Below are 19,839 nucleotides of genomic sequence, written 5' to 3' on the forward strand. Positions count from 1 at the left end.
GGTTTTTTTCCCGTTACCTCCTCTACCCCAAGGCCAACTCTAAACAATTAGAACTGAATCGGGATTAATCATGGTAAGGACTGATGTGCTGAGGCTTAGATGGCCAGGAGCAATTATAGCTGGGGTCTGGGGCTGACGAGGAGGGGAGTCAGCAGGCTGGGGTGCTTCCAGGGTGGGGATACTCCCTGGATACTAGCACAAGAAGAATCAAATCTTTGGAGGAAAACTTTTCCAAGCTAGGCCTGCAGAACTCCCATAGAATTACTTGATCACTGAACACATAAGACCAGCCACTATGAGAGATTACAGAAACATGGAAATAAATTTATACCATCAAGGACTTACAATGTTTGATTATTGGAGATGAAATGCAGAGTAGCTGTAATTACAAGGATGAGCATACAATAAGAAGGAATAAACAGACAAAAAATTAACAGTAAAAATGAAAAATACACTGAAATCAAGAACTCAATGGTAAGTCAAAAATGACCTAGACATAATGGAAGTGATTTAAACTTGATGTACAAGTGAACGTTTAAATAAAAAACAATTTATTACAGTAAAAGAAATTGCCATTAATCCCCATCACACACATTGTTTCTGGTATGGCAATTTCTGTCAAATAAAAACATTACAGTGTGTCCTCATCCACGTTATTCACCGGATCTGGCACCGTGTGACTTCTGGCTCTTCCCCAAAGTCAAAATGACCATGAAAGGAAAACGTTTTGAATTGATTCAGGTCATCGAGGCAGCCAGGACAGCGCAAATAAGACACAAAAGAGGACTTCCAGAACTGCTTCAGAAAGTGGCAAGAACAATGCGATAAGTGTGTCAGAAGCGAGGCAGTGTATTTTGAGGGGTATTAATGGCAATGTGTCTTTTACTGTAATATAATAAATTTTTTAATTCAAACATTCACTGTATTTTTGTATCACACCTCATACTTAAATAATTTACCTAGAAGACAGCCAAGAGATAAAAGACTATGAAAGAAAAGTTAGGAGACATGGAGGATGGCATGATAATGTCTAATGTACTTCATTAAGTAAATGAAGAGGGGAGAAGCAACATTTTAAAAGGGATTGGAGAATTCCCAGAGTTGATAAACAAGAATCCATAGCAGCACAAATCACAAGGCATCCTGAGGATTAAAACATCAAAGCAAAGATCTTGATTTCTGCTACCTGCATAATAGGCTAGGTTTTAGAGCCTAACTCCTAATGAGTGCAATTAAAATGCTGGGTAAAACATTCTAAAATCTTAACACCCAGGAGTTAACATGAAAAATGAGAAGGCCAAAATACAAGCCATGATAAGAACCTGGAGAGTTAAGTGATCGTACCAAACCACTTAGGACCTAGAAGCATTTGCTGATCAAGCTATAATTGTGGATAGCTTTTCAGGACAAGGGAGACAGAAATAGATGACTAGGCCTCACTTAAGTCTGGTAGACTCCCAAATTTGGGGCCCCAGAAACTAGATCAAGTATCAACCCTTGAGCACAACTAAAGCCCACATTTGTATTGGCTAGAGTGGTGAAAGGAATGCTCAGGTCATGAATTACAGTGGTTCCAGACATACAGAATCCCAAGTACCTGGTAGAAGCAAATCCCATTAACTGCTGGAAAAAGCTACCTTTATCCTAGCTCATGGTGAAACCACATCAATAAATTTTTTCAAGAACTATGAGCAGCATGCAGTCAATAAGCACACAAGGAAACCACACCACTGGTGACAGCCCTCAAAAGCAAAAACAGCCCATTCTCCCCAAAAGAAAACATCTGGCGTTATCAAATACAGACTGTAAAACACAAATTAGTACATTTAGAAAAATAAGACATGCTTGAACATAGGCGAGTGGGACACTAAAAAATGGTAGAGCAGATATGAAAACCAAATAGAACTTTTAGAAATGAAAAATAAAATGTAAAACACAGCTGGATAAGCTGAAGGGAATTGTTTAACTGAAAGAAGGAGCATACAAAATGCAGAATGCAGTAAAGCAAAACAGAAAATACAGAGGAGAGGGTAAGCTGCAGGGAGGATACACAGCAGTGCAGTTCGTGTTTGGTGTCCCAGGGAAGCAGAGACTGGATCACAAGAGATCACCTGAAGCTCTCAAGGCTGAGAATTGTCTAAAACTGATGAACATTACTCCACAGATTCAAAATCCCAAGTAATCCAAAACAATAAAAAAGGAACCCACACAGTTTCATGAAACTAGATTACTAAAGGCAAAGAGCAAATTTTGAGATCAAAGCATCCAGCGTTTTTCGTCTGACAGAACCTTCAAAACAATGACTGCGAGCCGGACAACTAACTTAACATTCATATCAGAAGAATATTTTTTTTCCTAGTGTACTGCCAAGCTAGAATTGTATACCCAGTAAAAATCCTTCAGGAATGAGGATGGAATAAAGAAATTTCAGAAAAATTAAAACTGGAAGTTTGTTATCAACAGAAACTCACCAAAGGAAATTCTAAAAGATATTACCTTTAGGTGGAAGGAATGTGATACCAGATGGGAGGCAATAAAAAAAAAAAAAGAAGAAAAGAAAATGTAAAAAAGCAATAAGGTAGGTAGGCAGATGCAAAAGGTGATTAACCATATAAAAGAGTAATAATGAGATTTTCAAAAACAAAGCAAGATAGAAAAATACAGCACATTACCATTTTATGAAAGTAGGGAGATAAAAAGTTCTAGGAACCGTATGTTATGCAGGAGGAGAACGCAGATTTTGATTGATTTTAAATTTGTGAGGTCTACATTGTAAAATGTAAGCTAACCAATGAAAGAACAGAAATAATACCACTTCCATACTGGTAGAAGGGGAAAACGTGAAATTATTCATTTAAAAAATCAGTTAAAAAGAAGGCCTGCTAGGAGAGGTAAACAGCATGAAATAATACAGTTTTAAATCCAAATATGTTACGTAGTAGTTACATTAAGTGGAAATGGACCTGAGGCTCCAGTTTAAAGATTGTCGGGCTGGAGTTCAATACAACAACGAAAATTATTTGTGAGAGACATGGCTAAGCCATAGGACATGTTAAGATTGAAAGTGAAAGAATGGAAAAGGATAAGACGTGAAAATACGACACAAAGGAAGATGGGTGTAATTATATTACTACCAGAGAAAACAGACTTTAAGGCAAGAAGGCATTAAGAAGGTTGGTCACCGGGCTGGCCCGGTGGCTCAGGCAATTGGAGCTCCGTGTTCCTAACTCCGAAGGCTGCCAGTTCGATTCCCACTTGGGCCAGTGGGCTCTCAACTACAGGTTGCCGGTTCGACTCCCGCAAGGGATGGTGGGCTGTTCCCCCTGCAACTGAGATTGAACACGGCACCTTGAGCTGAGCTGCCTCCCGGCTGGCTCAGTTGGTTGGAGTGGGTCCCCTCAACCACAAGGTTGCCAGTTCGATTTCTCAAGTCCCTCAAGGGATGGTGGGCAGCGCCCCCTGCAACTAGCAAGGGCAACTGGACCTGGAGCTGAGCTGCGCCCTCCACAACTAAGATTGAAAGGACAACAACTTGACTTGGAAAAAAGTCCTGGAAGTACACACTGTTCCCCAATAAAGTCCTGTTCCCCTTCCTTTATAAAATCTTTGGGAAAAAAAAAAAAAGAAGGTTGGTCACCATATGATAATAAAAGGTTTGTTTCACTGAAGATACAATGATTTAAAATTTTCATATACCTAATGAAATTTCCTCATTGTATATAGCCAAAATTGAAAGAACCATGATAAGAAACAGACAAATCCACAACGATAGTGGGAGTTTTTAACAAACTTCTCTCAGAAATTGATAGAACGAGCAAATCAAAATAGTAAGCATATGGATTTCAACAATATCATTAACAACCGTGACCCACTGGAAACACGTAGAACACTGCATTCAACATCAGCAGAATAGGCTGGCTTTTTCAAGCATACACACAATATTTATAAAAATTGATCCACGCAATCTCATCAAATTTCAAAGCACTGAAATCATACACAGGATGTTCTCTGACAACAATGCAATTCAACTGGAAATCAATAAGAAGATAATTGAAGAACTTTTTTAATTTAGAAATTTAGACACATGCTCCTTAAAACCCCCCTGGCCTGCTCAGTCAAATCGACAAACTATTTTGAATTGAATGATAATAAAAATCCTAAATGTCAGAATTAATGAATGCAGCTTAAGCAGTCCTTAGAGAAAATTTAGGATTTTTAAGTCCATATATCAGAAAAGGAAAAAAATAAAAAGCTGAAAATTAGGAGGTAAGCATTTATATAAGTCAGGGTTGGCTAGGGCATAGTAATTTAGAGACTCAAATGCACAGTGGCTCAAGCTAATAGACATTCATCGCTTGCTCACGTAACAATCTTGGGCAGATAAACGGATTGGTTTAGTCCTTCAGGGACTCAGCTGATTGAGGCTCTGCTACTCTCAGCATTTGCTTTCCAAGGTGGCATCAGGGCTGTGGGTCTCCAACTTCAGCATGTATCCAAATGGGGTTTGTTTTGTTTTGTTTTCCTGGTGGTGATGTTTAAAGTAAAAAATAAATGTTGCCTATCTTTGAGAAGCTGTAAACAGGTGAGCAAAATTCCATCCTTTGGGGATATAATTCAAAGTATAGAACTGTTAGATGTATATTCACTATACCATTACCGAAATATTTCCCCCTGCTTTGTTGAGATATAATTGACATACAGCATCATGTAAATTTAAGGTGTACAATGTGATGGTTTGATACACTTACATATTGCAAAATGATTACCACTATAAAACTAATACCTCTTTCCCCTCACATAGTTACCATTTTTTTGGTGTGTAGTTAGAACATTTAAGATCTACTCTCTCAGCAACTTTCAAGTATGTAATACAGTACTGTTAAATATAGTCACCATGCTGAACTTAAATCCCTAGAATTTATTCCTTTCATGACCGAAGTTTGTACCCTTGGACTTAAAATCTCCCCATTTCCCCCAGCCTCAGCAACTACCATTCTTCTACTTGCTATTTCTATCTTAGCTTTTTTAGATTCCACATATAAGTGAGATCATACAGTATTGGTCCTTCTTTGTCTGACTTATTTCACTTAACATATTGTCACAAAAGGCAGGACTTCTTTCTTTTCTATAGCTGAATAACACTTAATTGTATATATACACCACAACTTCTTTATCCATCCATCCATCGATGGACACTTAGGTGGTTTTCACGCCTTGGCTATGTGAATAATGCTGCAGTAAACATGGTGTGCAGATATCTCTTTGAGACAGTGAATTCATTTTCTTCAGACATGTACCCCAAAGTGGCATTGCTGGATCAGAACAATGGAACAGAAGGCAGAGCCCAGAAACAGACATACACTCAGAGAGAGACTTGACTGTCAGAGCACTGCAAATCAGTGAGAACTGATTTGGCTGGACCATTCAACATGGTGCTTGTTCAAGGTTATCCATGTGAAAAATTATAAACTTGGATATTCATATCCAATTGGTGGATACCTTATGCCACACTGAAAGAATCCATTTCAGATGGATTAGACTTAAATGTGAGAGGCCAAACTTTTACACTGTTAAGAAGAAAATATAGGAGAAAGTATAAACTAGTGGGAAAAAAAGATTTTCTAAAGCAAGACACAAAAAGTATACTTCATACAGGAAATGATTGCTACATTAGACTACATCAAACTGTATCACTTCTTGTCTTCAAAAACACTTCAAAAATGATGAAAACATAATCCCAAAGCTAGAAGAATATACTTTGTAACATATATAACTGACAAGGTATAGTATCAGAATATATAAAGAACTTCTGTGACGCGATCAGTTAAAGACAACCCAATAAAAACCTGGACAAAATCATAAAGAAGCATTTCAAAGGAAAATAGAACTTAATATGCAATAAGCATATTAAAAAATGTTCATCTTAGTAATTAGGGAACTGCAAATTAGAATCATGATGTCATCACCATCAAAAGGGCAAAAATGAATAAATCAGACAATCTCAAATAGAGGTAGAACAAAAGAATTCTTATGCACTCAAGTTCGAGTGTAAAGTGGTATCATATGACACTTTGGAAAATATTTTGCATTATATTGTAAAGTTGAAGATGCTTATACCATATAAGCTGGCACTTTCACTCCTGGGTGTATACCCCAGAGAAACTTTGGCTCATATGTTCCAGGAGTCATGCTCAAGAATGTTCCTAGCAGCCTGGTTGCAATAGCAAAACACTGAAAACATTCTCCGTGTCCAAGGACAGGAGAAGGGAGAAATTCACATCAGTGAAAGTGAATGAATCACATGATCAACATGGCTCAATCTTAGGAACTTAATTTTGAATTAAAAAAGGTCAAGCGTACATACAATGTAATTCTGTTTATATAAAGCTCAAAAATTTGCAAAACAACAAAGTTTGTTTAGCCAAATAAACCTGTGTTAAACTAACAAGAAAAAGCAAGGGAATGATGAATGCAAAATTCTAGATGGTGATTACTTCTGGCAGGACAAAGGGGGCTAGGATATGATGGAAAAAAGACACACAGGAGGCTTTGAAGGAACCAATGCTCTATTTCTTCAAGCAGCTGGTGGGCCAGATGATTTCTTTTTTAATTTTCTTTTTATCTATCACTGCATAACAAATTACCCCAAAGCGTAAGAACTAAAAGCAACAAATCACTTATTATCACATTTTCTGTGGCTCTGAGTCCTCCATCTCATGGACTCTCAGAGGCTGCAAGGTGTTTGCTGGGGCTGCAGTCAACTCATGGCTTGTCTGTGGAAGGATATACTTCCAAGCCCACTCATATGATTGTCAGCAGGATTCAGTTCCTAACAAGTAATTGGATTAAGGGCCTCAGATCCTTGACAGCTCTTGGCCAAAGGCCTCCCTCAGTTCCTTGCCACGTGGGCCGCTCCGTAGGGCCGTTCACCACATGGCAGCTGGCTTCATCAGAGTGAGTGAGTAGAAGCAAAAGAGGTGAGCAAGAGGGAAGCCAGAATCTTTATAAACTAATCGCAGAAGGGACAATCCATTACTTTGGCCATATTCTCTTCATTAGAAGCAGTCACAGGTCCAGCCCACGCTCAAGGGGAGAGAATTACACGAGAGTATAAACATCGGAGGCAGAAATCACTGACAGTCATTTTAAAAGCTGCCTGCTGCATATATTTGAGTGTGTTCTCTTATTAATATTCCATAATAAAAATCCCTATGGTGGCTCCTCGGGAACTTCAGGATCAAAACAGATTCCTTATTGTGGTAATCCCGGGCTAGAAAGCCCTCTTCCATGGCCTGGCCTTGTCTGCCCTTCAACCTCCATTGTCCCTCCCATCAGACTGAGTTGATTTTCTCAAACTGGCTGTGTGCACTCAAGCCTCCAAGCATTTTCCCACATTGTTCTCCCAGATAGGGTCTTCTCCTCATCGATCTTCTGCTTTCATTTACTAATATGTATCACCTCCCCCAAAAGCCATCTCTGTTCCCTCACCTTGGCTCCCTGCCCTCAGGCCTGGGATGGGTTCTGCCGTGATCCGTCCATAGCTTGGGTGTTTGCTCTGTTGGACTCTGGGCCCCCAGAGGGCAGGGCCCTGCCTACCTGTTTTTCCTCCCAAGACCTAGCCCGGAGCCCAGCACATGAGCCACCCAACATGAAACAGTGTAGAGGGAATGAAGGGACGTTGGTAAACAGTCAAAATAAGGGAGTACACAGAGGCTGTGAAGAGCCTCACAACAATGCAGGTGGGGCTTTGAAGCCAAAGGAGTTATGAAAAAATGGTCAGTTTTCAGAGCTTTTGCATTTCAGATAAGGGATTGTGGATTTGCGTTGCTTAAAATATCCAGCGCCATTGTAAAGCGATTTTTTTATAATTAAACTTTTTATTTTGAAAAAATTTCAAATCCTCACAAAAGTCACAAGAATATTAAAATTAACTTCCATATACTCTCCATTTATTATTAACTCGTTAACATCTTAACACATCTGCTTTCTCTTTCTCTCCGTGTGTTTGTGTGTGTCAGAATAATGGCTGCCAGAGATATACACATCCTAATTCCTGGAGCCTGTAAATATAGTACGTTACATGGCAAGGGGAAATTAAGGTTGCAGACAAAATTAAGGTTGCAAATCAGCTGACTTTAAGATACAGAGATTATCCTGGATTATTCAGGTGGCAATAGCTACATATCGATCAATAATTACTTTCAATGTAAATGGATAAATGCTCTACTCAAAATACATAGGAGGGCTGAATGGATAAGAAAATAAGACCCTTACATATGCTGCTTACAAGAGACTTACTTCAGATTGAAAGACATACACAGACAGTGTGTAAAGGGATGGAAAAAGATATTTCCTGAAAATGGAAATTAAAAAACAAATAACAGCTGGGGTTAGCAATGCTTATAGCAGACAAAATGAACTTTAAAATAAAGGCTATAACAAGAGACAAAGAAGAACCCAGAGATCCCACTTCAGGGTATTTATCTGAAGCAACCCAAATGCTACTTTGAGGGGACCTGTGCATCCATATGTTCATTTCAGCATTGTTTACAATGTCCTAGATGTGAGGCAGCCTGGGTGTCTGTCGATGGATGAATGGATAAAGAGGAGGTGGTACATATATACAATGGAATATTGCTTGGCCATGGAAGGGAATGGGTTCTTGCCATCTACAGTGGCATGGATGAACCTGGAGGGAATTTTGCTGAGTGGAGTGTCAGACAGAGAAAGATAGATGCAATGAGATTTCACTTATATGTGGAATCTAAAGAATAAAATAAACAAACTCGGAAATATAGAGAACATATTGATGGTTGCTATATGGGAGAGGGGGTTGGGGATGAATGAAAAAGGGGAAGGGATTAAGAAGTACAGTTGGTTATTACACAGTAGGCATGGGGATGTAAGGTATGTCATAAGAGGGATATAGGATATGTCGTAAGTCAATAATATTGTAATAACTGTGTATGGTGTCAGATGGGTACTAGATTTGTCAGGGTGATAGATGGGAGGGCATTTGGGTGCAGGGTATAAAAGATAAGGGAGTAGGAAGCACAAACTGATAAATAGTCATCGGGATGTAAAGTAAAGCATAGGTTATATAGTCAATAATATAGTAATAACTATGTATAGTGCCAGGTGGGTACTAGACTAGTCAGGGGGATCACTTCTTAAATTATTCAAATGTCTAATCACTATGCTGTACACCTGAAATTAATACAAAATAATATTGAATGTCACTTGTAATTGAAAAATTAAAAACGTGGGGAATGAAGGGGAATAAGAGGTCCAAATTTCCAGGTATAAAACAAGTAAGTCATGGGAATGTAATGTACAGCATAGGAAATAGTAATATTGTGATAGCATAGTACAATGGAAGATGGTTGCTGGAATTATGGTGATCACTTCTTTAGGTATATAAATGTGGAATAACTATGATGTACACCTGAAACTAATATAATGTTGTATGTTAGCTATATTTTAATAAAAATCTTTAATAAAATAAATTGAGAAAACAAAGAAATGACCTAGTATATGAACAAAAAAGAACTGATAATTCTAGTCCTGAAACAACTAGAAAATGGTTACCAGCGCAACCCAATTTTTAATTTACATGAAAATAGTTTAGAAAAAAATCCACCCCAACGTTTCTCTCAATCTAAAAATGTTCCTAATTGAAAAGGCTTTAGGAATAGAATCAGCTTAAGACTTACATAGAAATAAGGCGTCTTGCCCCTTCAAAGGCCTCTAGGGGGCGCCCGGCAGCTGCTGTGGGGCTTGTCTGTTTTCTGGGTTCTGGGTTCCGCAGCGTGTTCTTCCCCTCTGAGCCCAGGAGCTGGCACCCGGAACCCTCAGAATCTGGAAACAGCATCCGCCGAAAGAGGAGCACCCCCAAAAGTTTGTCACATTAACATTTTAGGGAAATCTGGGAGATGCCTAAGGGACTGACAAATTGCAGACATTAAAACATGGAAAGAAATAAAGAATGGTTTTATAGCCTTCTGTGATGACACAAGGCAAATTAAATGTAATTTGAATAAATATATTCACCATTAGGTACTTGTCCTCTAAGATACTATTTGGTACGGTCGTATATGTACAAATGTGGGCTGCATATTAATTTTATGATTTAATGGTATAATTTAGCCGGAATGAGATTACGAAGTTGAAAACAGCAGCTGGGTGCTCTTTTAGCATCCCCTCCAGGGGAACAGTCTGCAAAATATTGACATTGTATATCTAAAATAATTTGATTCTGATTCTAACCGTAGTTGTGATAAATGCCCTCTTTTTATCTGCTTCTTGCCCCTCTCCTTTTGGGGGGATGGTAGTTCATGCTGACTTGAGTGGGCATTAAATACTTTTCTATGTCATACAGGAAATCAAGGATTTAAAGTAATATTGTGTTTATTGGTGCAATTTCCTCTCCGTTCCCAGAGGGTTTCGCTTTAAAGCAGTTGGGACAAGGAGAGGAGCCAATGACGGCAGCAGGCCTGTGGCAGCAGTTCCCTCAGGTCCCCGTCATTGAGAATGTATCCTCAGTCCACGGAAGCCCAGAATACATTCATCAGTTTTCTTGTTTAGCCATTTATTAATATTCGGCAAATGTTTACTGAGTTACAGAGAAATCTTGGCAGAGCTCACTGGAATTCCTTTAACAGTTCTTCATTGTTTATACTGAAAGACTAATATAATTGTCCTCAGTGGTATTTGCGAGAGAGACAAAACTAGAAGGCGAGAGAGCTACTTTCCAAAGGACTTTGGAGATAGAATCGGCATTGACAATTGCATCCCTGGACTTTTAGATTTAGGGACTGAGACGGATTCCAAGGGCAGGAAGTCCAGCTCAGTGTGCGACACAAAGGAAAATGCCTGATGAGAAGCAAAACACGCTGGTCCATGTGCAGTGGCGAAGGAGAGCAAAGTTGTTCAAACAGGTAATATCGAAAGGTGTGATAGAATCATGGTTTCGTAGTTCAGATAGATCTGGGCTCACATCCTGCGCCTGGCACCTGCCCTGGGACCTTGAGCAAATGTTCTTCTCTTATTTTTCCATCTATAAAACCCCAACAGGGCTGCTTTGAACATTAAATTTGATAAATACTTGTGAGAAGGCCTGCTACCCAATAGAAGGCCAATAAGTGCAGTACCTTTCGGACCTTCCCTTTTGCCCGGTCACAGGAAAGCAATGGACTGTACCTTCATTGAAACCCTTTATCCTCCTGACCTACGTTTCAAGGAACTTCTGCCATCCTCAGTCTTTGCTGCCTCAAGAAAAAAAAGCAAAAACCTGGATTGGAAAAGGAAGATTTGGGTAAAGAAACCATTTTTCTTTATTTAAAAATGAAAAATGTATCTGAAAACAACGAGAGGGACATGTCAGTAACTTGAGTGTTCACCCCTTGCCTATGGAGGGAAGGAGAGAAATCACAATATAATTCACCAAAGTTCTGCAAAGCCAAGCTGGTGTCAGAAGATAAAAAGGTTGGTCAGTTTGTGTGTGTGTGTGTGTGTGTGTGTGTGTGTGTGTGTGTGTGTGTGTGTAAAAGAAATAGGAATTTTTGTGTATTTTATATTGATTCCCCTCGTGTCACTGTTCTCGGGAACTCCTATAATTTGCTTCTTGCAGCTGGATATCAGCCAAGGGCTGGCTGTAGGACTGTGAGTCTGAAGAGAGTTCCTGCTCATCCGTGTCACATTCAGGCTGAGTGGTTGTTAGCAGAAATCTGCCACAAAGGCATTTCCGCTCTATTCTTATGATGCAAGCAAAGCATCATTAGGTTATAATTTTACATCCTCCAAGGATTAATTAGCCAACCCACGTTAATGGGCAAGTATCTTACGGGAAAGATGTGCAGCATTGGCTCGGTGTTTGTATATAAAACAGAGAGAGTTGTGTCGCTACTTCCTCCTCCTTTGTTAGCTATCTTAGAGATTTGGGATTTACGTCATTGAAGGGCTCAAGGCACGGCTCTTTTAGCATCAGTAATTTCCCAGTGTCTTCTGCTTGTTCATCTGGCAAATGGGGACAATGACACCCGACCCCCAGAGTCGCCCTTGGGGTCCAGAAGGTTCATGAACTAGAAGGCATCACTCTCTCATTCTGGCGACTTTGCACTCCTTCTGGCGCTTCAGGGTTGATGTTTGCCTTCCAGAGGGCTGCACTCTGCCAGCAATTTTCAGCGAGGGCAGTACCACACACTAGGGGGAGCTCAGGAAATCTGAAGTGTGCTCATTAGGGCACAGGTTAACTGGAGAGCAGCACTGGCAAGTGTGTGGTACCTTGTACCCTGCAACGCGTGGGACAATCTCATACAACAACGCTGTCCTGCATTCCACACAACTTCTCAGTGTGCGACCAGAAATTCATGTAGATGAAAAACCTGTTCCTAATGAGTTTATCCTAGAACTTTCTGTTTTAAATATAAACACAAAGTATTTTTATGTGGTTGTAATATCGTGTTTTCTAGAAATACATCTGTGTAAATCAAGTTATGCTTTGTGTCATTATGATTGAAACTTTACCGAGAGTTTTGTTTGCTATTTCAGAAAGTCACAACAACCAATGACAATACCACTCCTGTATCTGAATCACTAATAAAACACCCCTGTTAGCCTGCACTTGGAAGCTGCCACATGTACAGATATTGACATCTCACTACTTTATGATATCTGCTGGTATAATTGTGCTCAAGCATTTATATATTGAAATACATATTTTTACAAATTAGTTCCATTTCCCCGTTATATTAGAATTAGGATAGTATATTGATTTGGATAAATTACATGTGTATTTGTTTCAAGATGATAAAGGGAGACTTGCAAAATATTTATCATACAAAGGGAAAGTTTTTTGTTGTTCTTTTTAGAGAATTTTTATAAAGTTTATTTGAGCCAAAATTGATGACATATGCTGGGGAAAAAGATATCAAACACTCCATCAAAGGGAAAGTTTTGTCGGAAAGGCTGATAACCTTTACTGAAGATTTCAGAATTCTGCACTGCTTCTGCATGTGATGCATTTGATGTTGCTTATATTTATTTGGGTTAGTCTCATCTGCCCTGAACAAAATACTCAAATAAATGACTTAACTAAGACAGAAATCTGTTTCTCTCTCCCATAAATTAAATCCAAAAATAGGTGTCAAAGAAAAAATGATTTATGATACTTGTTGAAGACGGTAAGGAAGACTCTATTCAGGGGGAGCTACTACAATGCGTTTTGTGGTCAGAGAGAAAGATCAGGCCCCACGTTGAGCACAATAAGGACAAATGGGAATTTATGGCCAAGGAGCAGGATGGGGGTCAGTGGATGGAAAATTGCTGACATCAAACACCAGGGCTAAGGGGGGAGTCTGGCTACCCTGGCTCTTGCTGAAGGCAGGCCAGAACAATCTGACATTACCTGCAGGATTGGCGGCCCCTAACTGAAAGGGGGGGAAATGAAGCCCATCTTATATAAAAGATGATCAGATATTGAGGATGAGGGTATCTGGCTGGCTAAGTTGACTTAGCAGGATTCTTCCTAAATTCGACAGGGCAGAGATAAACTTGGAAACTCAAAAGTCATGGTCTAGTTGAAAAGAGAGTTCAGGGGAGCCTGATTAGAGTTTGATCAAGGACGGAATCTTGGTCATAAGCAGTTCAGCCTGGCTGGCAACTCCTGAGTCATCAGGGACCCAGGCTCTTTCTATCTTTCTGATTCCTGATTCTTAGCACCAGTCTTCCCTTTTCAAAGCTGTTTTACAATTCAAGATGACAGGGGAGCTCCAGCCATGTTGGCCACAATGTAAGCAGTAAGCTAGATGTGGGAGGAGGGCAATGGGTACCCTGCAGCTGTCTTTCCCCTTATTAGGACCTTACCCATAAGTCCCATGCAACAACTTCTGCTGGCATCTCATTGGCTGCCCCTTACTGACAGGGAAGCTGGGAAATGAAGTTTTTCAGCTATACACATTATTCCCCAGAATAAAATCAGAATTCTGATAATAAAAAAAAGGGGGGGGGGAGAATGGATATTGGGTTGGCATTTAGGAATTTTAGCTGGTGCTGCTGATAGTGGTTTTGATGTTTTAGAAGTACCTTCCTCCCCAGGCTTAGGGAGTTCCTTTACTCTGAAGTTCAGGAGACCCTTGGGTCACACTGCAACCCGTCCTATTACGTATGTGTTGACTTTAGCCAAGTGATTTAACCCCTTTGAGCCTCATTTTCTTCATCTGTACAATGGGAATAGAAATGGTACTTAGTTCCTAGGGTGGTTGTGAGGTTCAAATTGTTTGTAAAGTCCATGTCAAAAGCCCTTAGGAGCATTATGTCGCCTCTTCTGCACACACAGTTCCAAACTTAGCAAGAGCACTTTTGGGTCTGCCAAAAGGAAGTCCCGCACACTTTGTGTCACAGACATCAGATTGGTGTGCAGAGGAAGCAGGTCTCCAGGAAAACACCGCCTCACACCTGTCAGCTCTTGGCCAGTTGCTCTGTGGGAAGGATGCAAACACAGCTGGGCTTGGTTTTTCTGGGCTTTTCTCCACAGTCCTTTCCGGCAGGGCCAGCCAGAGGCCAAAATCTTCAATATACTGAGGCTACTTTGCAGCATGACCAGTGATTGTGGGCGCTGCTTGTCTGCTTCACTTCCACAGGCAAAGGACTTTTAAAGTGATTGTTCTTTTTAAGTGATTGTGTTACCAGTGAAAGGAACCAGGGCTCCTTGGAGAAACGACTGATACCAGGGCTGGGCCAGATATGGACAAGATAAACCTGGGACACCTTGTGCCAGAAAGCAAGTAAGCTATTAGGACGACCGGGTCCTGTGGAAAGGATATAGAGTGCAACTTGCAGGGGCTTTCAGTGGCCAAAGAGACACTTTGAGCATCAAAAAGAATAATGATTACCATTTATTGAAATATCGTATATACTTTAAATTCCCTTAAACGATACTCATTTAAAACTTTTTGTGGGTTTTTTGTTTGTTTAACTTTAGTAGGAAATAAGTCATTATCCTGAAAACATAAATAAAAGGAAAGAAATAAGCATTTATTCTGTCTTTCCTAGATGAACTGTATTTCTGAGTAATCAAATAGCTGATGGGGAAAAGTTTATATCTGTAGAAGAATCATGGTTAATAAAAGCAAGAAAGATAACTGAATTAGAAAATCACCATTTGCAACCCCTACTGAAATAATGCATCTAAGCCACAATCATCAATGCTGCTAAAACCATGAGGTGAAAGGTGAAGGTGCTTTTTGATGAATAAATCAGATTGATACCTGAACCCCTAACCAATTTTAACCACCTAAATTGCAGGACCCATAGGTGATGTACCTCCAGGTGTGACGCCATAGAAAATACACAGTTGTGACGCCATAGAAAATACCACTATGAAGCATTCTTGCCAAAGAAACTGGAACCTGAGTCGAACCATGTCTCTAGATCTCCCTACACTTTATAGAAAATACAAAGGATAGAGGAACATATTAAGAAACACTGTGAGGATACAATCCATCCACCAAGGCCAGAATGTTGGAAATTCTACAGGATAAATGACTGTTTCTTCAATAAATAAATGATGTGAGGTAAAGAATGAAAGAGGCTATTATTATAGATGCAAATAAACTTAAGAGACACTAACACACATATGCCATATGCAAAAGGAACAGAATTCAATTCTGATTTGATCAAACCAACTACAAAAAGATATTTTAAGACAAGTGGGAAAACATGAACATGGACTGGGTATTAGATGATGTTATGAAATTACCACAGTTTTGTTGGGTATGATAATGGTATTGTGGTAATGTTTTCCAAAAGTCTTTATCTGGGGGGTAAAATGATAAGATGTCTAGAATTTACTTTAGAATGAGCCAGAAAAAGAAAAGAGGGTGTGGGGTGAAAATAGAGGCTAGATAGAATACTTGAAGAAGAATGGCTAGAACTTGGTCGCATGCCCTACTACTGCAAAGGAGGCTGGGAACTACATAGTCTTCCCATGTGCCTCTGAGGCCTTCCAGGGACTCGTGATGATATATGATGACTGAGGAAGATGCTTAGCCCCACCTCCAGTGCAGGGAAGTCAAGGGTTATCAGCAGAAAAAGAAAACCAGGGAGTTTAATCAAAATTGGTCTTGCTTTGCTCACATACCTGAAAGGCTCCAAGCAACGAAGAAGGGCTTAGAACTGGGTCCTCGGATTTAGTCTAACTCATCTCCTGGCCCTACTCTGTATGGTTCAGTCTCGGGAAGGCTCTTACCGCACAGGATGTCCCTTGCCTCTCGGGGCCAACTACCCACCTATTTTTTCTGCCATTCCAGTGGAGAGAGGAGGCCAGCAGGAGTCCCAGGACTGAATCTCTTTGGCTGACTTGGGTCACCTGCACACCCCTGACCCAATCACTGTGTCCTAGGGATTGAATATGGTGAGGGGCCTGGCTGGGTCCCAGGCAGCCTCACCTGAACCACACTACCCTGTGAATGGGGCAAGGGAAAATTGCGTTGTTACCATCAGAAGGGGCACTTGATCCTTGACAGAGAAGACACACAGATATCGCTATCGCTTCACCACCTTCAGCCTCTATTTTCCTCATATGTAAAATGGAGATGGGGCTGCTACCTGAGGCGTTAATGGGATCTGCAAAATCCTGGCCCTTGGTAATGACAAATGTGACTGTCCTTACTGCTACTCTCTCGAATGGCTCTATTTCTATTCTTTTTCATGGTGACATGAGGTGGCTCTACATGACAGCCACTTCATGTCGCTATCCTTCCTCCTCAGTAGTACCAGGGAGCCAAGAATTGGTAAAACCCCTGGGGAGGAGTGTTGCATAGCAGTTGGTGAGGCCACCTCTAGATGTTTACAAAATTCATTCAATGGAACCAGCGGTTCAGACTGGTTGTGCTTCAGCACAACTGTGAGTGGTCCAAAACTCTCCCTCTTTAAAAACAATTATTTTAAATGTCTGAAAATATACATTTTATTGTGATATGAATACCTCTGGTCAAGCAATTTGGTATCTTGATTCATTTGTACCCATCAAGAATTCTGCTATTTCCTGGCTGTGGATAACTCAGGTTGAGGAACTTTCAGTGTTTTGTCTTTCTGCCCTTGGATAGAAGTCGCGTGCAAGAGCCCAAAAGCTCAGTGTTTACCATAAGAGAAAGAATCAGTGACGTAGATCAAGAATACAGACTTTGGAAAAAGATTGCTTGGTTTAAACCCTGACATGTGACCTTGGACAAACACTTCTTAGACCCAGTTTCCTTGTCTGCAAAACGGGAGTTAGCATTTGGCTGTGACATTTAAATGAAGAAACATGTTGGGTCCCAGGTCACGCTGGCAAACCCACATGGCCGCTCCCTGGCCCCCCTGTGTCACAATGGTCTGAGGTGCAGCTTGTGTTTGAGGCAGCCGATGGGGACGGCTCTGGTGCCTTTGCCTCCTTTGTGTGCCCTTTTGTTCGCCATCTGTCTGGCTGGAGGGTGCTGCCTGCCATCTGAGTCCCACCTGCTCCCCTCCCCCGGCTCAGGGCTGTCCAAGGCCTCCCTGAGAACAATGCAGGGAAGCCTTCTGGGGCCGGGGTCAGGCCTCTGCTTTGTGTCAGCCTGGCCGCCTCTCTCCCTCACAGCCAGGCCCAGATGGGCCCGTGGCCGAGGCTCTTATGAAGGATGCAGAAGGGGGGTTTCGTGGATAGGAACGTGGGGGACAGAGAACAAGGATGGCCCCCCAGACTCTCTCGCTGTTCACCCCAGGCATTGGTTTCCTCAGCAGGATAGTTCTGAGTTTGTGTGGGGACTGACTAGGCCTAGAGGCACGAGTGCGTCTTGATTTATGAGAACTTCATGCAAAGCTAATCCTCTCTCCTATGAACTATTCTCCTTCTTCCTCCGTTTTGGACATCAACCTACACAGTGTGTTTAGGTGGCATTCGTTAGGAAGTTCTCTCTCTCACGTAATTTTCTCGCAATGGCTGTGGATTTTTTCTTTTTTCTTATCCAGCTTTATCAAGATATTGACATAATACAGGTATGTTTAAAGTGTACAGTGTGATGATTTGATACCTATATATTGCAAAATGATTACCACAATAATGTTAGTTAACATCTCTGTCCTCTCACATAAGTACCGTGTGTGTGTGTGTGTGTGTGTGTGTGTGTGGTGGTGGTGGTGGTGATAAGAACATTAAGATCTACTCACTTAGCAACTATCAGTTATATAATACAGTATTGTTAATTATAGTTGCCATGCTATACATTAGATCCCCAGAATTTATTCATCTTATAGCTGGGAATTTGTACCCTTTGACCAACATCACCCCATTACTCCCACCCCTTAGCCCTGGGTAACTACTATTCTACTCTCTATTTCTATCAGTTCAGCTTTTTTCAGATTCCACATATAAGTGAGAATGTGTAATATTTGGCTTTCTCTATCTTATTTCATTTAGCATATGTCCTCAAGGTCTATTCATATTGTTGTAAATGGCCCTTTTGCTTTTTTATAGCTGAATAATATCCTAATATATACATGGTCTGACAATTACGTTCATGAACTCATACTGGAAAAAGTGCTACATACCTCATTGCTGAATATCACTATGGTCACCTTCAAAGTACTCCCCTTGGGAAGCTATGCACCAATGCCAGCGCCTAGTCCATCCTTCAAGGCAATTTTGGAACTCTTTTTCTGGAATGGCCATCAGAGCTATTGTCATATTACCCTTGATGTCCTGAATGTCATCAAAATGTCTTCCTTTCAATATTTCCTTTATCTTCGGTTAAAGAAAGACGTCATTGGGGGCCAGATCAGGTGAGTAAGGAGGGTGTTCCAATACAGTTATTTGTTTAGTGGCTAAAAACTCCCTCACAGACAGTGCCATGTGAGCTGGTGCATTGTTGTGATACAAGAGCCATGAATTGTTGGCGAAAAGTTCAGGTCTTCTAACTTTTTCACGCAGCCTTTTCAGCACTTCCAAATAGTAAACTTGGTTAACTGTTTGTCCAATTGGTACAAATTCATAATGAAGGTCATGCAGGGACTCAGCTCCTGCTCCCCACACAAGAACGCAGGATATGGTGAGGCCAAAAAGGAACAACAGCAGAGCCATAGGTAGGGGAGTCATACCACTATATTCTCGCTGGCGGCTGGTTGAGACACAAAAGCAAACATCTGCCAGTACCCCAACAAGGGGTCTTCCTGTACCCCAGTCTCGCTGGCTGCCGGGTGAGACACAGGAAGTAGGAGCCACACGATCTGCAACCCGCCTCCACTTCTCTGCCAGCCAACAACTGCCTAGCGGAGCCACGGCATTTATATTAGTGACCAATGACTAACCAGTAACAGCTGATGGCCACCCAGCCACAGCAGATGGCCATCTAAAAACCGAGCTAGCACCTTTCCACGTGAGGCCGAGAGCCTGGAAACTGCTCTCTGGGACTCTGTCCCCACAACGAACAATCCCTCTGATACCAAAAAAAGGTTGGCAACGTTGTTGCAACAAGTTCACAAACTTAACTGTCAAAACTTCTGTTTGTGTATGTAGATATATATACATATATATATGTGTATATATACGTGTATATATACACACATATATATATAAATGGATAAAGAAAATGTGGGATCTATCTATCTATCTATATCTATATTTCTCTCCAGGTTTCTAATGTTTAGGTTTTAACATTTCAAAGTAGAATTCATGAGGAAAGACACAAAGAAAAGTCACAAATAAGCAGATTTGTCTTCACAGAGAAAGAAATCAAATGAATTCCTTGTAGAAAAATTGTACCTTCAGTGTGCATTTGATCATCATTAATAACTCTGGGAGGCAGGTAGTGTTATCACAGCAGG

This window comes from Rhinolophus sinicus, linkage group LG10 (assembly GCF_036562045.2).
Source record: "Rhinolophus sinicus isolate RSC01 linkage group LG10, ASM3656204v1, whole genome shotgun sequence".
NCBI classification, from domain to species: Eukaryota; Metazoa; Chordata; class Mammalia; order Chiroptera; family Rhinolophidae; genus Rhinolophus; species Rhinolophus sinicus.